The sequence below is a fragment of the Tachypleus tridentatus genome, chromosome 10 (assembly GCF_004210375.1).
Source record: "Tachypleus tridentatus isolate NWPU-2018 chromosome 10, ASM421037v1, whole genome shotgun sequence".
NCBI classification, from domain to species: Eukaryota; Metazoa; Arthropoda; class Merostomata; order Xiphosura; family Limulidae; genus Tachypleus; species Tachypleus tridentatus.
The window spans coordinates 104,422,875-104,448,108 of record NC_134834.1 but is presented as its reverse complement, the minus strand read 5'-3'; the positions used below and the strand labels follow the sequence as shown (position 1 = coordinate 104,448,108).

The window sequence follows — 25,234 nt, the reverse complement described above, 5'->3', positions numbered from 1 at the left end:
GTGATTTACCTCTGAAATTCATAACTATGTCTATCAATTATAAGGATGGAAATTAATTCATATTATTTTGCACGTGATCAGTACAGAGCCCTTAAGAAAATTACACCAAGTAGTTTGAAGTGTTAAAAATGCTTGGGGAGAAACTTGAATTTTAACACTGCAAGCCTGCAGACTTACAACTGATCCACTGAGGCAGGAGTTTTACAAAAAGGACCAAAGTGATACAATTTTCCAGCCACAGATGTATAAAAATTTACCTTAGTAAAACAATAAATACAAGTTTACAAACTTTCAAGATACATTTAACATGAAAATAATAATATTTGTTTTAGTGCAAAGCTACAAAATGGGCTATTTGCTCTCTGGAAACTACAGGAAACATAATTACGAATTTTAGTGCTTAAGCCCGTAAAATTTCAGTTGTTTAAATGCTGTTTTATGGGGATAAATAATATGTATGTTCATAAGTTAAATAAAACTTAAGAAAATTATACTGAATATTCAAACATAAAAAGGAAAATACATATAGGAAACTAAAATCTCTGATCATATATTTTCAATATAGTTAAACATTTTTTTAACTCCTATTTCCAACATGTACTAATCTATGTTCACATCACAAAATTATTCATAAACCCTTTATTAAAACTTATGTACAGATAAATTATTTATGAAAACAGCACAAATATTTATGCATATTATTATATCAATCATTAGTCAAAGTAATTAAAACATAGGCATTTTCTCCATACTGTTTTAATTTCACATATAAACTCTCAGTTGGTGAAACTTACTAAAAAGTTGTACATGAAATAAAAATAGTACAGAAGACATCTCTAATATATTTTGTTTATTCTTCACTCACATTATGAAAATACATTAATATTTATAATATGTTTAAAATAATAATTTGATAAGTATCTCCAAATATACATATAGACTACTTTATTAATAAAGTAAAATAACTTACCCTTGCTAAGAAGTCTTCAAATAAAGATTCTGTAGAAAGCTTAAACCAATGACTATCCAATAAAGCAGGTTTCTTCTTTTTTGCTGACATAATGATACTCTGGTGATATCTACATGTGAATTTAGCCACTATGATCACTGCATGACATCTGATTTGTCTTGCGCATGCAACGTAGGTAGTAGCAAATACACTGTTTCAAAATATTTCTCATTGTCACAATGGACAAAAGGTACAGTTGAAGTTTTACTTGTATGGAAAAAGTTTCTCGAGTGAGCATCTCCAAGATCGAACTAAAGTAAGAACAGCTAATATGCTTTGAATGCTGTCGTATTATTTGAAAACACAGAATACTGAATTAAATTAATGCAAAATGTTTTGTTAGTTTTTAAATTAGAATTCAGTGAATATTTGGTTTATGACAACAAAACTGTTGATATTCAAAAACTAACAAGTGTGTGAAAATCTACTAAGCCTTTTAAAAATGGTGGAATGTGTATGTTTCCTAACACATTAATTTATGTTTGTACTTTTATATAATTCCATACTTTATGAAAATAAGTAGGAACACTCACTGCCAACTCTCATTAAACAAAATAGCAAGATTTGACTGTCACCCTTATAACATACCAAAAACTTCAAATTACAGCACACCTGTTTGTGTTTGCAGCAACTAGATGCGAGTCTATTGTCCGGCATGCTAATGACATGGCCACGTTCAACTCGTTTGACTTCTGACTTCCTATGAATCAAATACGTCTCTGCAGTAAATTAATGAATGTCAAGGAATTTTCATTTATTAATATTCAATTGCTGGCAATATCTACAGTTTGAAAAGTCTGAAGAATATATATTTACTCATTATTTACGTAAATTTTTGCACTTCGATTTCTTTGTAGGAAAAGTATTTTATTAAAGTGGAAACAGGTTTAAAGCTTGTACAGAAACAAAAGTGGTGAATTCAGCTGATCAAAAGCATGCCTCAGTTTAGCATTCGTTACTCTCTATTAACCATGTGCCCTTACTATCAATCACAATGTAAAAATTATATTCAAAATCCACTCTGATATTCATACTTTCTGCTCTAAGAACAGTTTGCATTTATATTCAGGTTTACATGCACGTTAAACTTTGTTGTAATACTTTTATTACAGTGTAAAATTAATGACAATAGTTGCCATTTTTATAGTGATATTCATTTACCACTTTGAATGTAAGACCCATTCATCTAGTGGCAAAAATCAAATGGATCTGCTTTGGATGAAGTTTCATGTTGGTTGTTGTGATCCTGAAAAACTAAAAAAATTTAAATTTCCAGAATAGAGTTATTACTTTCATTTAACTTACTTTTGAACATTCAATGGACACCAGAAAACTGCTGTTTCTGAGCATACTACGGACAATTAATGATGGTACATAATCAAGGATGGTATACTTTACATCTTAACATGCTAGGGGCAATTGCAAATGGTATACGATATAACTCAGTGGACCAACAACTATGCATGTCTTCCACTATTTTCAATAGCAATTCACATCAGCTAAATAACACAAAAGTATTGGTTATATGAAGTACAGTAAATCACACTGATCCTACACATAGCAACACTCTATAGACTAAAGATCAAATCTGATAGAACCTTGTTTCACTTTTACATACATCAATGACAAGGCCTGATGTTAGCACCCAAGGAATTGCCTGGAACCCTAATGTTATTGAAGGACCCATTGGAAGATTAAAACAACAACAACAAAAAAAACAACATAAATAAATAAATAATTGCTGTACTAACTAGCACAAGACCTTTCAAAGTCTTTCTTGTCTTACGTTATTCCTGTTAGCCAATTTTTTTTTCTCTTCATTCCACTTACACATTTACTATTGGAAGATAAAATGATTTTAGTGTAATTTGACTGAATAAATAACCTTGATGAATGTAACAGGTAAATGTTGTTGGTAGTGGAAAATAAAGGCCTACATAAGAAAACTATAATTATTGTATGCTGTTCACTTCTAAAAGTGGAAGGAAAAATCTGCTCAGTGATTTTGCTTCTTATTTAAATGTAATAAGAAGTCAATTTTCTTAAGGCAGAAGGGAGTTAGAGCCTGAAAACATCTTTTTGACACTTATGAGTCCTTACATCCATACGAAATTTCCATTGTTCATGTTAACAGTTACTATAAGTGGAAGTAATGATTGGCCCTCATATCTATATGGAATTTTAATTTTTTCACACTAGCTGTTGCTATACATGGAAATGATCACGGGTCCTTACAGCTGCATGGAAGTAATCACGGGTCCTTACAGCTACATGGAAGTAATCACGGGTCCGTACAGCTACATGGAAGTAATCACGGGTCCGTACAGCTACATGGAAGTAATCACGGGTCCATTACAGCTACATGGAAGTAATCACGGGTCCGTACAGCTACATGGAAGTAATCACGGGTCCGTACAGCTACATGGAAATAATCACGGGTCCTTACAGCTACATGGAAATAATCACGGGTCCTTACAGCTACATGGAAATAATCACGGGTCCTTACAGCTACATGGAAATAATCACGGGTCCTTACAGCTACATGGAAATAATCACGGGTCCTTACAGCTACATGGAAATAATCACGGGTCCTTACAGCTGCATGGAAATAATCACGGGTCCTTACAGCTACATGGAAATAATCACGGGTCCTTACAGCTACATGGAAATAATCACGGGTCCTTACAGCTACATGGACTTCATTACACTAACAGTTACTGCAAGTTGAATAAACTGGAGTTAACACTAAACATGGCAATCAATAAAGAAGTGATTAAAAACTTGAACTGTTAGAAAAGTGAAGGTTGCATCAGGCACTGAATCGATTATTAGCTCTGGCTAAAAATAATCTTTTTCAGAGATCCTCCAATTGGGTGTGAACAGATCGTAAGGACTGATTTTTAATAGAGGACTTACAACCAGGCTAGCAAGAAAAAAATCAATGTAAACTGGTTGATGAAAGATATGTCAAACTAGTTTTTTATCTTTTGGTAGAGGATATTATAACAAAAAATGTTAAAAAATAAAGTACTTCAGCTTGATAGTGGACATCTCTATACAGGAACAGTTTTCACTTGTGCTCCAATATGTTGACTAATCAATCACTCTAACACAGTGTTCATGTAGTTTATATTCTAAGTAGATACGTTCCAAGTGATTCATAATCTAATACTACAGCTGTGGTCTTACAGCATATAGTACTCCTATTATCTTGTGAAGAAATGTTCCTAAGTGGTCAAATTTCTCACACTGTGATTTATTAACTTTGATGACAAAGGCATTATATCTTTTTTGTTCAAGGACAAATACATAAAGGAATAACTTTTCATGAAAAAAAATGACTAAATTTTATACAAAATTTTTAAAAATCTTACCCAAGATGAAAAACATAATTATGTATTATAATGCCATCTATTTCGTTTAAAAGGTAGTTAAACTGGTTTTGACACGCAGCCACTGGTGTTTGTTGTGTAATATAAAATCATTCCTGATTTAATCTATAATTTATTCATAACTGTCTGAATATTCAAAGAGCTTGTTGTAAACACGATAATGAAAATATAAAGTAAATATAATTTTAAAAATAAGAAGCAAAGTCTCATCAACTGGAATTGAAGCCAATACTTCCACATAACAGTCAAGCACTATAACCACTGTGATGCCCAGTCTTTGTAAACAAATAAAAATACCTCATGTAAAGTACCATTTTCCTAATATTTTGATATCTTGTTTTAAACATGGTGATTTAATAATGTAGAAAAGTTATAAAATTGATGAGTTAATAATTTAAAAAAATGTTACAAGTAGTCACCATTTAGCTGACATTTGAAGTCAAGACTTCAACTTGAAGCAAACTACCAAGCTAACTGGAACATTACCAACAGATAGTCAAGTATTACTGAGATGGTGAAGTTGGGAATAAAGTGGGTTTTATTAAATAGATTCCTATTATTGAAATCTCTTTACATTAAAAATGTATAGCTGGAACAAAAACTGATGTATGCAGAATAATGAAGGGAAACGTGATTTATTTATAGTTGATACCTTACTTGTCTTTTTACAAATAACAAACAGCACCTCAACACCAATTAAGTATATTAAAATAACTATACAACATGGTCATTTTTAATTTATACATTTACACCCATTAAACATCACTATCTCAGTTACATCAATGTACTCAGCACACCCAAATTGATCAAACAAGGTGTATAACGTTACTCCAAAATACCCTAAAAAGTCTGCTGTTTACAATATCTGTTCAGCCTATTTGTAATAGGCTAAATATTCAAACTAAATACCATACTCACAGAGTTTTCAAAAGGAAAACATGAAACATGCTCAGACCAAAACTGTAAACAAACTCTTATTCATGGAGCTGCTGGTGTAGAACTGTATTCTGATCACAGGAGCAAGTTTACAAGTATTCTGAAAAGGCCCTACTTGAAACACTCCTGGCTGAAATATAAACATGGTTCAATTTTCTGAATAAATTTCACACTACCGCTAGATTCTTGTTTGATATTTAAAACTATGCCACTAATTGTGAAGAGTTTGCAACGTTGTACAAAGAATTCTGTTTGTTGTTTATTGATCATAGTGCCATATGTTGTCAAATACTGTCATTGCATTAGAACAGATGTTGAGTCATCCTGTGTTGAATACCTCTGTTTAATTCATTAAGAATTATTTCTGGTCACATAAGCCACAGGAATAAACTGCATGTCTTGGCTGTTCTCAGTGAATGAATGGCAGAAAGATGAAAATGTTAGCTTCATATTTGGTGATGAAAAATCAAACTATAAAATCTTCTGAGCAATAAGTGTAAAAAATGTTTCTCAATTACATACATTTAATCAAATGCATGTATTACAATGTTAATATTTCACCTATAACGTTTCACATAAAACTAAGTAGTTTTCAAATGCATTTTTTGGGTTGCCAGCAGAGGTAGAGGATTTGGAGAAGGGCTATAGAGATCCATTGTTGAGGGTCCACAGATATGTGATGCTGGATGTAGTAATGACTATCGACATAGGTTCACAGTTAAACCCTATAAAACAGTAATCAGTGGGAGATGTAAGTAAACTTCAAGATAATGCTTCAAACACTACTGGATGCTTTTCCTTTCACACTGCTATCTATGAAAATATATATCTTCACTGTCTCAGTAATGCTATTAGCACAAATATTAATAGTAATCAAATAACAAATGCAAGAGAAAAAGAGCTGAACCATAGGTTTAGACCTAGTCAAACTAGTGAGGGTCATTACTTTATTTGAGCATGAAAATAGGACATTATTTTCCACAAAGCCAAACCACTGTTAATTCAAGGTTACATTTATACACAATTACCTGATTTCTGTAAAAGCAAGAGATTTGTGGAACTAATAGGCAGAAAGAAATGTACGGTGATTTGTGACGTGCAATAAAACGACATGGCAAGGTGTTGTAGTTGGAATAGAAATCAAACAAACATTTTACTCTCTGAGAGAAATGAATAAATGAAATAAACACAAATTTATCAGAAAAGTGTGTACACGTGACCGTGTTTACTTCAAACTGAAATTCACACCATCAGCACAGGAACTGAAAATAGAATAAATACAGAACTTCTACCACATATCTTGTTCATATACACATAGAATAATCTCTCTGTAACTTACCATTCAGAAAGAGAAGTCTCAGGAATGTCAGTAAAAGGAGGGTAAGAATTAAAACAATATAAAAACACTAAACATTTTTTCGTCACATTTTCATTTCCACCTTCCACAAAATGTTTTAGGAATATCTTACAGTGGTGAAAGAGGTACGTGTACAAGTTACTTGATTAGAAGGTGTTGATATTTATACTGGAGAAAACAATGGTTATCACGTTGTAGAATTTTGAAACACACTAAAACAATGCAACAGAGAAAAATATTGTCTCAAATAGTACATGGTGAAACTTAATCAATATTAACACCCAGTGACATCACAATACGTGAAGGGTTGAAATGTTAAGTCACTACTTTTATAGTGCATAGCTTATGTGCTACTTTACTGGAACTTGCACATTCTATAAGCACCTCGTCTTCCATTTCCCACATCAACTGGATGTGAAAAGACTTGGATTCATTTCTCACCAAAGAGAAATGGAAAGCAGTACTAATTGTAGAATTAAAACCAAGGTAGAACAGTTTGTGAAATAATTACAAAGCATTATGAAACTTTTGCTTCACACACACAAAATATATATATAGGGGGGTGGCTAAAAGATGTGCTGCTGACCCTGAAAATGTTGTTGACTTGTTATATCTTTCATCAGATAGCAGAAAAATATGTAAAATTATATGTTTTTAGAATGCACTTGATCAGGTCTGTTCAAATATGATCTCAAATACTAATTTTAAGACCAATGTGTGTAAATACCTGAATTTTTCACTATTTTAGTTACATTTTCTCAAAATGTGTTGTGCACCTGCTGTAGTTTGTAGGATCTTATTCCAGTTAGCCTACAAATGATCAAACAAGTTTCTTTGCAATAATCAAACAGAAAAATGAAACTCAAAATAACATAAACCAATTTCACAAGTTAATATTTAGTCAGCATTCCCTTGAATTACAATGCAGCTTGACATCAACGTGCATTGCTTTCAATGAGTTTGTGCACACATTCCCGAGTGACTGACTGCTATCCTTCTTTGACTACTTCAGAAAGTTAGCCTTCCATGTTTGGTTTGCAATTTTTCATTAATTGGTTTAACTCAGCCCATAAATTTTCAATCAGAATGATATCACATCACTGACCTGGTGATTCAATAACATTACTTCTTTTATTTCTAAGATATCTTTTAAAGACTATGATTGCAGAAAAACGTTTTTTGATCATTTTGTAGGTTAATTGGAATAAGATGTAAAAATTTACAGCAAATGCACAATGCTTTTTATGAGAAACTAACTAAAATCATGAAAAGTTTTATGTATTTACAAAAGCCAGTGTTAAAAATTAGGATTTGAAATTATATTTGAACAAATCTCATTTAGTGCATTCTAAAGACTAATTTTTTCATGCTTTTCTATTATCTAATAAAATATATAATTTAATACTATTTTCAAGGAAGGGCCACTTTTTTTTGTCCACTCCCTGTATGTATTTGTTATAGAATTTATTTTTAGTGGTACTTTAATCGTCTTACAAAAACCAAATAGAGATATTGTGTCTATCCAAATGTATTACTTGAGTTTTATTTAATTCAGCTATCAATGTGCATTGTTCTATTAGAGTTACAGTTTAAACTTCAAATATTAGAGAAAAATAGAAAACCACCATAAAATGCAATAAAAATAACACTGTGATATACTGATGATTTGTTTTTCCTTCATCTTTTCCAATTTAACACTTATGAATTTTAGATCAATATCTGGCTACCACAAGGTTCTTGATTCAGGAAGACTAGTTCTACACCAGAACTCACCAGTTTGGCTAGATGATGCGACACCAAATTTTGTCTGAAATTCGTATATGAATATATAACAACTTTTAATGTTACCCAGACAGTTTAAACACCAAAAACTAGTAAAGCATTACAATTGCAATCAAATAGGCTTAAACTGCAGATGCTCTTTTTTTTTTCAGATTCCTTTTAATTTGTTTCATATTAGTTTTCAGTTTAAACACAAAAAACTAGTAAAACACAACAATTACAATCAAATAGGCTTAAACTGCAGATGTTCTTTTTTTCAGATTCCTTTTAATTTGTTTCATATTAGTTTTCAGTTTAAACACTAAAAACTAGTAAAACATAATTACAATCAAATAGGCTTAAACTGCAGATGTTCTTTTTTTTCAGATTCCTTTTAATTTGTTTCATATTAGTCTTCAGTTTAAACACCAAAAACTAGTAAAACACAACAATTACAATCAAATAGGCTTAAGCTGCAGATGTTCTTTTCAGATTCCTTTTGTTTCATATTAGTCTTCTGTCTTCCTTACTTCTTTTTCTAATCTCAGTTTCTGGAGATTGAAGTTTTAGGAAACAAGCCTAAAAACATTCTGAACAAAGTGAAGTACCCAAACAATGGTGTTAATAAATATATCATCTCTAAAGTTTGTGGTGCTTGAACTTTGATGAAATCAAAATAAAACAATATAACATATTAGTTGAATAAATAAAAACTGCATAAAGAAACTAGGCAGAAATAATAACAAACATTACTTACTTAACAAAGAGAGATAACTTGGGGATCAATCGCAAGTTGATTGGTAAACTTTGCCCTCCAATTTCAACAAAGTACAGGTATAAAATCTTGGCCCTAGTCTTTCCACTCAAACACTTTCCTAGGAAAAGAAAAACTGTATCGTAAGTAACATTTTATCTCTCCAATCCATGATTTTTGCACACATCTTATAATAAGATATTATACAGTGTAGTTATGTTTATAAAATATATTCAACATGCCACTATGCATTCAATTTAAAATCAATTTTAGAAATAAAATCTAGTGTATAATATACATGTCAAATACCTTTAGCAGTTTATAATTTTCCGTTCTATACATTAATAGTATAGCAACACCAGCAATATCTTTCTCCAAATGCTCTCCAAGTGCACAAGAGGCACAATAAACACAATAACTGTTCCTCCTTTTAAACACTTGTAAAGTGCCAGCCTCGTGCAACTCATTCCACAAGTTAATCACCTTGTTAAGAATACAAGAAATGTTTAAAATAAATTGTTCCAACTCTAGTATAAAGCTGGACAACTCTGTCATAACATACAATTTCAGGACAATGACAGCAACAAAGGACATTTAACATGTGCATTCAGTAACAAATATTTAATTCTTGGATGTTTTAGAATACACATGTTCCATCTTCAGCAAGATATATCAAACATGGTACATTATTAGGTACAGATATATAAAACTTTATACAAGTAATTAAAATACAATATATTACTTTAATAGTGTTGAAATGTCCCAGAATTAAATGTTTGTTACTGAACACACACACATGTGCAATGTTTCTTGTTGCTGCCACCATCATATTATTCATCATTAAACTTTAATTCCTTGAAATGAATCTATTATATACATGTAATAATTCCCCTTTAATTTTGCTACAAAACAATTTTAGTGCTGTTTGAGTCTTCAATTTCAGGTTGATGAACTTAAGTCATGATTTTCCAGAGATATTGTAAACAGAAGTCAGGAGGCAATTTAGAGCAAGAGTCCTAAGATTATTTGACCTAATAAAGCAATGGAACGTGGGCCACAGACACACCCATTATGACTAGGGTTGAGGACTCACCTTGGAGTACAGAAAACTTTTGGATTCTAGATAAATTTTATATTGGTAAGTTGATTTCCCCAAGGTTTAAATGTATGAAAGCATAAATTATCAAATGCATACCACCAAATTCATGTAAATCATCAAATGCATACCACCAAAATCATGTGCACTAAGATTCATATTCAAATCTTCATCATCATGAAGATTTCCCATTTAGCAGTTATAACCTAAAAAAAACGTTCTACCAGTGAACGGATCTGTAAAGAAGCTTAGTCCACTGTTCTCTTGAAGTGTACCTAGTGTTTCTCTCCTTATACGTGTTAGTTTCCTAAACAGTTAGATTGCATTTAGGCTTTACATTTATATTTTAGTCAGTTATGTATTAGTTGTGTTTATAAATGCATTTTTGTAAATTTTGTCATTGTATATATTTAACTTGATGCAGTTTGATTTGTGGAAATGTCTAAGTAAGATGGCATTATTCATATGTGGATGCATTAGTGAAAGAGTTTGTGGACGACCTCTACCCTGTGGTAATTATTACGACCACAAGGTCATGTTGACAGGAACAAGCTGGCATATCTGCACCAAGAATGAAAGGCAAAGAATTGGAAAGAAAAATTAAATATAAACTATAACTGAAAAGAAAAAAAGATGTGAAATTATTACATGAGTAAAAATATAACCAAACACAATCTATAAACATTTAAAAAGTAGGCCTAGCATGGCCAAGTGGGTTAAGGCGTTCGACTCATAATCCGAGGGTCGCGGGTTCGAATCCCGGTCGCACCAAACATGCTCATCCTTATAGCCGTAGGGGCGTAATATTGTGATGGTCAATCCAACTATTCATTGGTAAAAGAGTAGCCCAAGAGTTGGTGGTGGGTGGTGATGACTAGCTGCCTTCTCTCTGCTAAATTAGGGACGGCTAGTGCTGATAGCTCTCGAGTAGCTTTGCGTGAAATAAAAAAAACAACAAATATTTGAAAAGTAGATGTATATTTATATTTCTTAAATGAAAATTATTTCATTGCATGTTGATCATAATATCTAGAGTTAATTATATAATAAAGACAATGGAAAATAAAACATTTACTTAAAAATATATGATGTTCATTTCAGAGGTTCTGGAGAATATGCAAATGAAATTTGAAAACTATAAAATAATTAGTATTTTTATTCTTAAAATGAAAATCACATTTCTCGTGACCTATTTTAACATGAGTGCAAATAACTACAGAAATGAATGGTTGTTTTTTTTTTAGTAAATAAATGAATGGTAAAAATCAAAATAAATGTTTAGTCTTAGGATCGTGCATGACACTTAAATATATTTCATCAACTACTTTCATTTTATAAAGAACTTTCATGAGAGTTGCATACCTATTCATAATTATGTAGGTTGTAATCACAATATTAAGGTTCACCCCACACATACATACTGACAGTAGTTCATGATATCACAAGTTTTGAGACTTACCTCTGTATACATAACAGCAACTAATGATTCTACAAGAGTGAAGTTTATATCTGTCAACATCTTGACAGTAACTTTTGATTTCACTAGTGTTAAGACTTATCCCAATATATATATATATTGCCCTTCAACCTAAATCTAGCAGGATTAAACATGTGTAGCATGTTTAAGTGTCATGGCACGCATCTTAATGGGACTTGTTATTTGGTATGGACTCGCCATTGTGGTAATATAGAAGTAAATAAGGATAATGACCAGTTCACTGGGGCCTCTATGAATCATAAGGGGACTTCTGAACCTCACAGCAGAGTGTAAGCATTTAAAAAAACAAGACAAGTAATGAGCTGGAGGCTAACTGGAAGAAGTCACAGAGGGTAACCAAAAGATATCTGGTATAGGACACACGAGAGCAATATGAGAAATAAAGAGCTGGACAGAATAGATTGAAGAACAGGCAAAAGATCAAATACAGTAGTGTCTTTATAACAGCCCTATGGACTAGATGAAGTCTGAAAAGGAAAGATAGTGATTTATAAACCATGTACACAATTCAAAATACATACAGAGTAATTGAGACCAAGTTTGGTCTCAAAGTACACCTGTTATAGAAATTTGGAATACTGTTTAATTTGGATACCTTCTTTTATACAAAATTTCATGTATACGTTGCATCAGGTAAAAGAGTTTTATGACTAAAGGTTTGATAATTGGTGTAGCAGAGTCATATAGAGACAACAATGTTTGGCCAATTCTGAATAATTCTATTCAGAAACTTATTTTTCATCAATTCTTTACTAAATGTAAGAATCTCATCAAAATTACACTAAACAATTATTCAATATATTACCATGTATGAGATACAACCCACACAATACCTCTCAACTTTCTAGGTGTTCAACAACTACTTGTATGGCTCCCTAACTCTCTTATTATACATACGTTTTGTCCTTTTGCCACTACAGCAAATCTATATTCATACAAAATTTGATGAATATCCAACATGATGCTAATAATTTATTCTTGTGAATTATTCATCAGATGAACTGTTTAAAATACTAAAAATAAATATTACTTCAGATCTATTATATATAATTTTAAAATTTCTTTTTGATACTTGCATAGTTATCAGCTGTGTAAACATACTGCTGTATACAAAATAACCAAGCACTATATATTAGAGCACCATATTATGGAATGATATTTCTATCTAACAAATTTATTTCTCACACAGGTGGCTGGAAATAAGCTGCAGATGTAAAAATTTCACAGATGAATGAATGCAAAGGTGTAAATTATTAGTTTCTAAAATGAACACTTTTAGACTAGATTATTTTTGAATTTTTATTATAAGATAACAAAAGAATTGCAAAATTTGTATTGCCATTGTTTGAATGGTAAACATTTAAATGTAAAACCTACTGTTGGAATCAACATTATAACAAACTGTTATTCTCAGATGTTTGTGCCTTAGATAACTGTGGTACATTTACCACTAAAATATACCCTAAACTATTTTCCCTGGACTTTATTCCTTCTTTTTTATTAAAAAAAATCTGGTTAAAACTCTTAAACAGAACATTTAGACCATCAGGATAACATATTTTCAAAGCAGAAATTGGAAAATTTAAACAAATGCTTAAAGATACTTTCTGTCATCTTTCTGAAACAGAATAACCCATACAAACCCTGTTGTCCTATGTTCCAAAGAAAATTGAAATTATACCCTACTTATACACTATTTTATACATGATCAAGAAGAGAACCAAGAAAATCATTAAACAGCTATATCCACAGTTTCAGTTAAAACATGTCTTTAAAATAGACTACAGGTTAAGTGGGCTCTTCAACTTTAAAGACAAACAACATCCACTGAGTACCTCACTAATGGTATATGGGTTTAAATGCTTGAAGTACAACCAGGAATAAATTAAATCAACCACTAGAAGGTACTGTAGTTCAATAAAAGAATGCTGTTAAAACCTACAATACCAGTAGTGTTATCAGCCAGTGTATAAAAGAATGTAATGTTATACCAACCTACAGTATCTTCTGCATCATCCTCCATTCTCAGGAAGAACTCCGAGTTGGAATAATAGAATTGCTTGCTATCAAAGGTACGTAAACCAACTTTTAACCAGTCACCGCAACATAACTTGTGAAAATGCAATGAAATAACATAACATATACTTGGAAAAGGTGACACAATGGGATAGAACATACATCAGGATACTTCAAAAAGATGACCAACAGTGGAAGAACTTACATTAGTTCTTTTCAAAATATCTTGTACTGATGAGATTTCAGTTATTACACATGCAACCTTTCTTGAACATATATGTATAAAATTGACAAGTTTTCCCACTCAATTTCTGTTTCATGTGAAAAGGACTTTCTTTTTCTGTATCTTCATCAATCATAATGTTCAATGATATTGGTGAGGATAATATGATAAAAAACATTTAACTTAACATAATTTTAGGGGTAACATGAGGAGTACTGATCCAGTTTGATCATTCCATCCTCTAAACAATTAAAACAAAACTTAATGCCAGTCCTTATAACCCATACAGTTTACAAGCTTTCTTTTAAACTCAAATATACTTCCTCTACAACAATCAAAAGGAAACTCATTCTACTTGCACAAAAAAAGAAAAAATATTGCTCCACAGATTATCTGCTGTTGTGAATGTACAATAAACAGTAATTATTAAATCTGTGTATATTTAATAAGTGCCTTACAGGCAAGAACCATTTAATTTTTTACACATAAACCAACCCTTCACTGTGCTTTATAAACTGAATGAAACATTTAACCACATATCAGAAAGAAATACAGCTAGATATACATTATAGCACTATGATAAACACTCCTCATGTTTTGTTTAATATTATATTTTAAGTACACACACACATGAAAAACTATGAATGAGAAACCATTCTAAGTAAGGAAACCCACCAAGTGCATGCAACATAAAAGCTAGAGTAAACCTATTTCTGACAAGTATGCTCTTCTAGAATATTGTAGATTAGAATTTACACCTACTGCTGAACTCTGGCTATAAAAAATAAAAATTAATGCATATAGGACTGCTATATGTGCTATATAAAAAGAAACTTTCTATTTAACTGCTTCTTTAAGTAAACATTCAAATATTTTCAAAATTAAAATCCTGCCATAATTTTCTTCTGAAAGGACCTCACTTGCTATATTGATTATGGTAAAGATATGGACTTACTGCATTTAGATCTTCTATAGTCTTTTAAAAGTTAAGGTGCAACACAGAATAGTTGCTAAGAAATTACAACCGTTAGTGGTTGAGGAAAACTAGTTAATTTGAGTGTAGGATGGCTAAATGGGATAATGTAAAAGAATTAATGAAATCCAGTCAAACTGGACCTTTCAGACTATAGTTTGTCTTCAAGTGCACCAATTTATTTAAAAAAAAAATGAACAGGATCTGCAAAATAACAGGATGTTCTTATTATTGAAAATGTTGTGCAAGAGTAAATCTGAAGCCTCTGATTCTATAGGTATGAAAAGGAAAGTGACTGGTCACAATATATATTTTTTTTTTTTTTAATTTTGTACAAAGTTACATGAGGGCCAGCTCTGCTAGCCATCCCTACTTTAGCAGTGTAAGACTAGAGGGAAGGCAGTTAGTTATTACCACCCACCACCAACTCTTAGGTTACTCTTTTACCAGTGAATAGTAGGATAGATTGTAACACTGTAATGCCCCCATGGCTAAAAGAATGAGCATGTTTGGTGTGACAAGGATTCAAACTTGTGACCCTCAGATTAGGAGTTGAGTGCCTTAACCACCTGGCCATGCCAGACCTTGATCACAATTAGTGAAAGATTGTGCTTTCACTACGAAGTTAGCAGAGATCTCTGTGATGAAGAAGAAATCTGTAAATACCTGTAGTAAAAATCTGTCAGACTGAGAAAGCATGGCATTACGTATATACATGGATGAAAATGCCTAGTGATCATTTTAACTGAAGCAAGTCTACTTGCTGCAGGTTTGTACATAATCTTAGATTCATTCTGAAATACTTTGGATAACTTTAAGAACCAAATTTTAACTTGACTTTGTGGAGAAAACAAATTCAGAAGTTTACGAGCTACTAGATGGATCAATCCGTTAAATCACATGAGGCTAGTTACATTTCTTAAAAATGAATATTCAAACCTTTTATACATATGTCAAATTAATTTTAAAACCTCAACTGTACATTAAAAAAAATCACTGAATTAACCATCTATAAGTCTTTCCTTACATAAATATAAATGGCTGGAAGTTTAGACTAGTAAAAATTAGAACAGTGTTAGCAGTAAAGTATCAAATATGTTTATTTCACATCAAATTTAAACTATGTCTGAAAAAATCCATTTGGGCAGGTTTCAGTCTACAGACAGTAAACCTTCACCCATAATATATAATAATGTCAATAGTGCACACAATATCTACCTCACTGTTCATCATTATCATAAAAATTTTACCCAATGGAAACAGCCAGCCATGTGGTTTAACACATCACTTAACTTCTGACTTCGTGTTGAAATCAGATTGCTTATACAACTGGTGACTTCAGGTATGTTGGTAACTATGCATGCATTACAAACAAGTTGCAACAGAGATAACACTAGCAATACCACTTATCACATTCAACTCTACTTCTTTTACCATGCTAAAAACTAGTTCAGCAGAAAGCTGAAGAGCAGACTGCCAACAGTTGTATCACGCCACTAGAACTACTTTTACTCTCAGGCAAATAACAGTTTCAGTTAATACTTCCTGCTTTCTGGACAACAAACATAACACATTAAGAGTTAATTTCATCGTTATAACACATGGTGACAATGCACATGATCTCATTTCCTGTTACATTTTTTTTCCCCATCAGACCATGAAACACCAATTGTGTACACAGAGGCATTGTGGCTCCCTTTACAACCTAGACTTGTGCATTTCAAATGTTCCTATGCCAGATCTAGCTGACATTGAATAACTTGCACATGGAAACAAAACATGCCTTTTCACAGGCAAAACAAGCTGATTAGTTCTGCAGTACATCAGTCCCTAAGATAACAATGCTAAAATTAATATCAGAGATGTGTACCTTCATTTTGTGTTTAACATTACACAGACATCAATGGAGATAAGACTTTCAGTCTCATTCAACTTTCCACTATCTGCCAGAATGAAGTCACTGTTAACTGAAAGAAGTGGTGGTTTTACTTGAAAGTGCTTAGTGTACAATTAGAACAACCAGCGTCTTGGTCAACCTGTATCAAACAGAATACTACGTCTCACTAGTGTATTTTTGATTGTAGCACCAAGTGCAATGAAACCAGTGCAATCCTCTAAGCCAGTGACTAGACAGCATAATTCTCACTAGTTTTCTGGAACCAAAGTGGCAACAACCACAACACTCTTTCAATCCTTCTGTGTCCATTGTGCCAAAATTGGTAACACCACCTACAATGCTAGGAATGGGCATTTTACTTTTAAATCACCCAATTACCCAAACTCAATGCAGATGCTTTGGTCTTCCCCTTCCAGATCAATGTCCACATGCAGGATTGATCTGCATTTGCTGCAGCAAAAAATTTCATGGAAGAACCAGAGAAACACTAGCCACATCTCAGTACACAATGGACCTGTGTTAGCTGCTGGTTTACCCTTGATAAAGCTTGAGCTCATCATGGTGGTAACTTCCCAGGGTTGGACTGTCAAAGGTACAGACACTGTGGACTTACTTTGCTCCTATAACATATTCAAAATTATGACTTCAAACTTCATCTCAACAGAAGTTTCCTCTACCAGGATAAAAAGATACCTCATCAATAAGTAGTCAATTGATGAACTTGTTTATGTAGATATCCTCATAATCTTACAGTTCCATTGTAGGGCATTGTGATAGTTTTCCAGCACAAATCACCTACGTAAGCAGCCAAGCTCTTAATTCCATCTCTCTTTCAAACCTTCAACTCAGCCAAGTGGATAGTTGTTTTGCAGCAGATTTTACACAATTTAACTATGAATGTATCCCAGTCCCAAAGATGCTTTTTACTCAAGGGCTGGATCATCCAAACTCAGGTGAAGCAAAGAATTTCTTATTTCAGAGTCCAAGTCTTCTTTAGTTGCACCTTTTAACATCAGAGCAAATATCTATTTAGCTTTATTCACTGGACTCTCAGTTAACAAAGGCTCGAGACATATTAAAGATCATGGATATAGTGTGGTGAGCATTCTCAAAGGCCTCTGCATTTTAACTAGTATTATATTCTTGATCATGGATGATAATTTTTCTGGACAATCCCAGAACATCTCTCCATAACTTATGTTCACTCTTTATGTACATAGGTCTTGCACGTCTACCACAAAACTTCCCATGTCATTCAACAGTGCCATATTGGACATTAAATACTCCTGTCTAGAAATTAACAGCAATCCAACATTAACACATGCATAAGTAAAACGATATGTTGTCAGTGGTTTAAACACTGTCCTATGTAAAAGATACTGATTTGCAAACTCATAGCTATTCAATTTCTCAATATATATTTCATAACACACCTTGCTTAAATGATTTACAATTACAGATAATTCAATATTAAAAGCCTTTATTTTATATCAAGAACAAATGTAAGCATTTGGCATTCAATGTGTGGAGTAAATGACAAACCACAACTTTTCTGAAATTCTTCCAGAATCTACTGGTGAAGATGGTAAGTCTAGAAGCAGTCTTTATGCCCTCTATCCCAGAGTGGCTCATGACTGCTTCTAAACTTACCATCTTCACCAGCAATCCTCACTATTTTTTCTTACTAAAAAGTAATTTGGTCTATTAGATGCTCATTTGTGATACTTTCCATCTCTTTCAGCTGGCATCAAGCAGGGTTTGGCTAAACCATTCTGATTAGAGAAAGCCTAGGAGTTGTATAAACACTGCTTCATTTGGTTTCAGACCACAAGTCTACAATGACCTTAACTTGTCTATGTCTCCTGTGCACTGGAAACAATCCTCAAAAGTAAAACTCAAATGGCAATACAGGATGCAGCAGACTTCAGCAGTTCTTCTAGTCTGTGGCTGTTGCAAGAATGAAGTCACAGACTTCGAGAACATTAGTGAACATTCAACATGTACGAGAAAACTTCAAGTCTAGAATGCTTTGTCAGCTAGTTACTTTTACTGACAAGCTCTTCAACTTGCATAAAATTACATTTCATCAGAATTTATGCCTTTTTAACCTTCTCATTATGGGTAGGCTAAATTGCATGTAATGTCATTTTAGAAAGTTATGTCCAAAAATTTAATTACATTATTACCAATGTCCTCAATCTTCCCCTGGTGTGAGAATTGTGGCATTTATTCTCTTAAGTCTTTTCCCTTCACAAATTTATTTATCAACCTTCTCTGAAGTAAAGAATTAAATGTATATTCCTCATTATAATATAGATAATACTTAAGGTAATTTTCTTAGTCTTTCTTCAATCTTGTTCCTACACGAAGCCATAAACTAAAAAATCAGACCCACCTGTCATATCCTGTCTTTCACAAATTGGAAACAGTTCTCTCCGATGTTTTATACCATTATTATTTATAGTCGACAGAAAGAAAATGTTGTAATATGTCAAATATATTATCACATATTTGTTTTAGTTTGAAAGATTCTCTTAGTGTTCTGATTATGAAGCTGCAGGAACTATTTTAAGGCTGTTATGCCATCGCTAGGAAACCAGTTAAATTATGGTACGTACCAAACATTGTTTGCTTTATGCTTGTTATTTATTGTGATAGGCCCTATTAAAAATGTAGACTCAAATTTCATTGGCAGACAACAGGAAAAAACAAAACCAAAACTCAACTATATTTCTTTATGGTTAAAAAATTACTTATAAGTAAAAAATTAGAAACTTGTCAGGTTATATCAAGTAAACAATGAAATAATAATAAACATTTCTTGTGTATTGTGCTGTTTGATACAGCAATATGTGATTCACATCTTGTACGGTGGGATTATTTGTTACACACAGCTCAATGGGTAATAAATTAGAGTACAAACAAATGTAGACTGTTACCAGCTTTAAGCTATTTGGGATAAACAATTGTAGTTTCCTGTTACAATCTTCAGTCATTCTAGAAACAAAAATGGGTGACTTAGATTTGTTTCATACTTTTTATGATGGTTTAGTTAGGGAAAAGAAAATAGTGTAAGAAGCAACCTTATTGAATATATAATACTATGAACTAGATTGATAAAATAAAGGCATCCAATTTCTTTATAATATATTCTAAAGACAATTTGATGAGAGTTCCCAAGGCTTAGAAAAGATAGGCTAGGATCCAAATTCAAGTTAAGAATTTTATTTTTCTTATAGAGTGATTAACTTACAGAACGAGTTGCCATTGGCAGTAGGAGAAGCCAGCACTTTCCAGGAGTTTAAATAGAATTAACGAGTTTCTAAAAATAAAGAATAGGTTTAAATTTAGGTATTTACTTTTTTCAATGATAGATGTGAAAAAAAAAAAAGATTTGAAGGACAAATATTTGTAGTTACAAATGATAAAGACACTGAAATGGTTTATATTAATCTTTTATACTCTTGCCCCATTAATTGCACTTGACGTGGTATAATATACACAAGTATTTATTCTGTATCTTTTGATGCAGTAATTGCACCTTCACAAAATTTGGTAGAGTTTTAGAGATTACAAGTCTTTTATACATAAATATTTTTTTTTTTGATGAAGTAGTTTTAGTAAAGATTTGTTTCCATAAATATCAAGTCTGTTCCATTACTAGTCTGAGCTCAAAGTGATTTTCGTGTTATGATTAAAAAAACTAGTTTTCATACCAAAAATCTCAAATAAAATTTGTTTCATCCCTAAAACATTTCAAATGTGTGTTTTCAGTAAAACTTTTATATTCTTTCTGTTATTTTCTTTACCCTAAATATTAGGGGTCTCTTAATTTGATCAATCTTTTTAACTACCATAAAAAATTAGAAAATACAAATTATGCTTTTGTAATTCTAGAATTACTACAGATTATAACACAAATGTTTAATCTTAATAGCTTAAAACTCATAACATTATACATTAAGATATATTTATTATTTTTATTAAACTTTTAACAGTGTCTGGCTAACATTATAGAACTTGCATTGATGTGGTTTAAGAGCACTTGTGTTACTGTATCCAATAATATAACTGACCTTTAGTCTTTTCACAAAGTGATCTGTTTTGGCTGTGCTTTAATGGACTAGTATTTGGTAAAATACTAGTCACATTTCAATTATTATGCATTACATATATATGTAATTATTAATATTTATAGATAAGTTATTAAATACTTTTATTAAAACACAGAACAATAAATAAATAAGTACAGCAAATAATTGTATCTTCCAGCTACAATGACCTTTTTACTTATTTGTTACTTGCCATAGGCTGCTAAGTTCTTCAGATTTTTGCATGTGAAGGATTTAAAATGAAATTTCTTTTTAGGTTTTATATACACATTTAAAATAGCCAAAAAATCATAAATAACTATAGTGATACTAGAGAATGTCACTATATTTATCAAGCTTAGTAAGTAGGCTATATTTTGTCACAAAAGTAATTTCAAGCAGACTAAAGACACAACCAAACTCCTTGAAATATTGGTTTAAAAGAATAATATGGTTTTCAAGCACCTTAAAATGGCTGACAAAGTGACTGGGGAAACATTCCGAACATCTAATATATATTGAAGTGTATATAAGGGACACTTTCCATAAGTGGAAAGAGGTGAAGGGGTGGTGGTGGTACCGTGTTTGATTCTGTACATAAGCCATATTTCAACAGAGAAAAAATATGAGGTTTTTATTTCATATTCTAGGTTGTTAATTTGTACCAAACTTCAGACATAGTATTTTGACATTACAAAAATTGATATTTACCCACTTTTAAATTAGAATATTAACTAATATATAATACTAAAATTTAAATTGTAGTCCACAATTTGATACCACACTTACTGACATAAATTAATAAAATAGTAGTTTAGATTAATTGGTTGGACAACCTAAACTTTAAAAAAACACAACAAAACACAAATATACTTTGGAACCAATAACATTATCAATACCTTTAACAATTATGAATACCTCATTTAGACCCATAACTTTTTTTTTTTTTTTGTTATCAAGAGAAAACAAATTCAGATATCTTAACCTGCTATCATATGACAATCTTTCCATATTAGGTATTATCCTAGCAGCCTTCCTTTGAACTCCTTCCAACAATTCAATGGCCTTCTTGAAGTAAGGAGTCCAAAACGAGCTGCAATACTCCAAGTGATGTCTAACCAATAACTTATACAATTAAATTATAATCTCTTTTGTTCAATATTTTTGTAAATACAGCCAAGATTCCTGTTTGATTAGCCACAGCTTGGATGGCTTAGAAAATGATGAACACAAAATATCCTTTGTTTCCATGACATTGTTAAGGTTATTTCCATCAAAATTATATCTACAGTGTGTTCAGAAAGTCACTGTGCACTTATATATTTATTAACAGACATGTTTGAATATAGAATACAGGAGGTAAATATGAATGACAATTATAAACAATGTTGAAAGTGACCCCATTGGCATCAACACAGGCCTGGAGACTTCTTATTTTGTTTCTAAACTCTGCTATCAGTTGCTGGCTTGAAATAGACTGAATAAAATATGATTACAAAATGACTTTCCAAACACCCTGTATAATTTGGATTATAACAACCCACATGCATTATCTTGAATTTGTTATAATTAAAAGTCACCTATCATATATTCAGCCAACTCAAGGAACAATATAAATCCTTTTGCTATAGTTTAGCAACTTGATCCTCATCATAGCTAGCAACACCCAATGTAAATCACAAACAGACAAGGTCATAACATTCAGCTCTGAAAAAAAACTTGTTTGTCACATTAATCCAGTTTGACTGAACTCTATTCATAACACCTCCTGCTTTCATCCATTTTTAAATCCAATGAACCAACTTAACCTAAATACACAATATTTTTAGTAAACCTTTTAATATGGCATCTTGTCAAATGCTTTCTTTTGAAAATTCATCAACACCATATCCACACCTTTACCATCACCTACTTAATAACCTATCCACAGAATGTCAAAAGATTAGTGGCAGAAGATTTTCCCCTAGTGAAACCATTTCATCTAACAAAATTTTAAACTTTTTAAAATGAATTTGCAAAGGATTTTTTTTATGAGACTTTCAAAACGTTTTTCTCACCATTAAGAAAAGACTAATATACCTATAATTATCTAGATGATGAAACACCCGAAATGAGGAATAACATAAGCCAACTTCCAACCTTCTGGCACCTTCCCACTATGATAAGGTACTTTAAAAAAGATTAAGATTTAGGGTGTAAAGCATAGCTTTCCTATGTCCTTCACTTTTTAAGTTTCACTGGCATTAACAACTTTGGAATTAGAACTAAAGCTTGTTTGATAAAACAACAGTAATACTAATTATGATACACTAATCGTGTATTAAAGCTTTATATTCTGACTTAAATATGTATTACTCACCCCGACTTAGTATTATTGGTTGAATGCTTTATATGAAATCTGATACAACTTGAAGAAAATTAAAACTATCAAGCTTATTAAACTTCTAATTTTTAAAACAATATAAATTAATCCTTTAAAGTTTATCTGGTATAACCTTGATTACCACTTACAAGTACGAGAAGCATCGCTTATGTACAACCACCAGAGAATTCTTGAAGTTTGGTATTTGTGATACATACATATTTAAATCCCTTAATGCAATGACAACATAAATAATAACAAAGAAACAAATAAAATTCTAACCTTGACTATTAATACACACGTTATATATGCACTTCAATTATTTCAGCTATAATACTTGTACATTTCATTTTGAATTTGATAAATCACAGTACCGGTTGGAAACGGAGGATGTGAATTTGAACATACAACTATAACTTATACGTATAAGGGAAGGTTCGAAAGGATCCTGGTTGGTAAAATCGAAAAATAAAGAGCGACAGACAAGAACAAACTCACTTGGCTCGATGACATTAGTACTAGAAGAAACTGGATTTGATTTTGTAGAGATGAAGAGAAGGCTGGATTATGAAAAGTGGTGCAGGGAGCGAGAAATAGACAAAAATGGTGAACTAGCGTTCTTAACCTTTAGAACTGGGTAAGACATCATGATTATTGATAGGCAATAAATTAAAAGTAACTTTATTTAACGTAAAGGAAAGTTACCTTAGTATATCACTCACAAAACCATCCATCACACTCCTTGTAATTTTTATACTTCGTTAATCGTTCTATTCCTACAAGAAGTGGTACTCTCCCAAACTGCAAGAACGACTATACTAAGTGATTATACTGCCATCTATGGTTTGTCGTATAAGAAAACGTAGGTAACAATGCAATAAAAACACACAACCCTCAAGTTTGTGTCATGTTACGAACTTAATCCAACTGCCGTGCATTATATATTGTTTTTATATTCTTGTATGTAATAACTACCATATTTTGTGAACTTAAAATTAGGTTAATCATTCTGTTAAAACGCTTTTCATGAGTTCAACATACAATTTTATACATAAAACTTTGCAGTATTGCAATTACTTTTACGACTGTAAGCACATCTCAAATATAATACGACTGTTATATTAAGCTTATTTAAGCTTAATGTTTTTGGTTTCAAGCACCTTATATGGAAATTCAAGATACACACACGCACAATTACCTGATCTTCATTAAGCATGAAAATGTTCATTAGTCTTGCGTACAATGATTTATCGCAAAATATCATAAAAGAGAAAATACAGAGTGTTGACAAAACAAAACGAAAAACTTTATCTGCTGAAAACGAACAGAGGAAAAATAAAATTACATAATTTACTAAAAGCATGATGGTATGAAGTTGAAATTTATAAAGTGAATCATTTAACTTTTGAAAGTAAACTTTTAAACGTGAATAATAATTTAAAGAGAACAAACACAAAAGAGTGTTATCAAACTCGGTAATACACGACACGTAACTACACGTGTGCGGTTATGATAGGTTCGGTCGCTTTGAGTGACCTTGCAAACATTAAAATACACTTATAACTTTTAATGAAGTTAGCGTATCTTCACGAACTTTTACAAGCAATTTGCAAACTTTACAAGTATTTAAAATGAAGATTATCTGTGAATAATATGGAATCATACCTAAGGTGTTACTCATACAGTACAGGGTGATTTTCATGTTAAGACTAAAAATACCATTCTTATTTTACAGTCTTCAAATTTCATTAACACGATCTCTTAAAGTCTCTTAAATTAATGTCTAATTAAAAAAAACAAACTATATGTCATTTGTTTTTATCTAACACTACAGTGTGTCCATAAAGTCAAGAACTATAACCATTGTAG

At 31.7% G+C, this 25,234-nt stretch overlaps 1 pseudogene across 1 annotated transcript in view; it reads right to left on the bottom strand.

Moving 5' to 3' along the window:
* The window catches only part of LOC143230022 (neurocalcin homolog), a 52,034-nt pseudogene extending 27,828 nt beyond the window's left edge, over nt 1–24,206 (bottom strand). Inside the window, exons 1-2 of the transcript XR_013016187.1 lie at nt 23,864–24,206; nt 9,213–9,330 (exon numbers count right to left, since the gene is read on the bottom strand). The product of XR_013016187.1 is annotated as a neurocalcin homolog (transcript). The remainder of the gene's footprint in view (nt 1–9,212; nt 9,331–23,863) is intronic.
* Nucleotides 24,207–25,234: the final 1,028 nt, after the last annotated feature.